This window comes from Penaeus monodon, chromosome 22 (assembly GCF_015228065.2).
Source record: "Penaeus monodon isolate SGIC_2016 chromosome 22, NSTDA_Pmon_1, whole genome shotgun sequence".
NCBI lineage: Eukaryota > Metazoa > Arthropoda > Malacostraca > Decapoda > Penaeidae > Penaeus > Penaeus monodon.
Window position 1 is genome coordinate 15,552,196 of NC_051407.1, and position 245 is coordinate 15,552,440.

Consider the following 245-nt stretch of genomic DNA (forward strand, 5'->3'; position numbering starts at 1 on the left):
CAAGTCGCGACCCCCATCCATCCGCGGCTCAAATGGACAAATTGCAAATTGCAGGCTGCAACAGTTGGCTTAATAAAGGATGATAGACGAGCAAGAAGGCGTTAATTCGCGATGACAAAATTCACAGGTGATTAATGCCGCTTGCAAGAAAAGCAACGGGAGCGCAAGCACGTGCAATATTGCTTGTTGCGCGGAGGTGGCATGACTGGTGACCGAGGGTGTGAATGTGTGGGATTCTAATTTTT

At 48.6% G+C, this 245-nt stretch overlaps 1 pseudogene; it reads right to left on the reverse strand.

Annotated features, from left to right (window-relative positions):
- LOC119587340 overlaps positions 1 to 245 on the reverse strand; it is a 53,860-nt pseudogene that overhangs the window by 23,875 nt on the left and 29,740 nt on the right.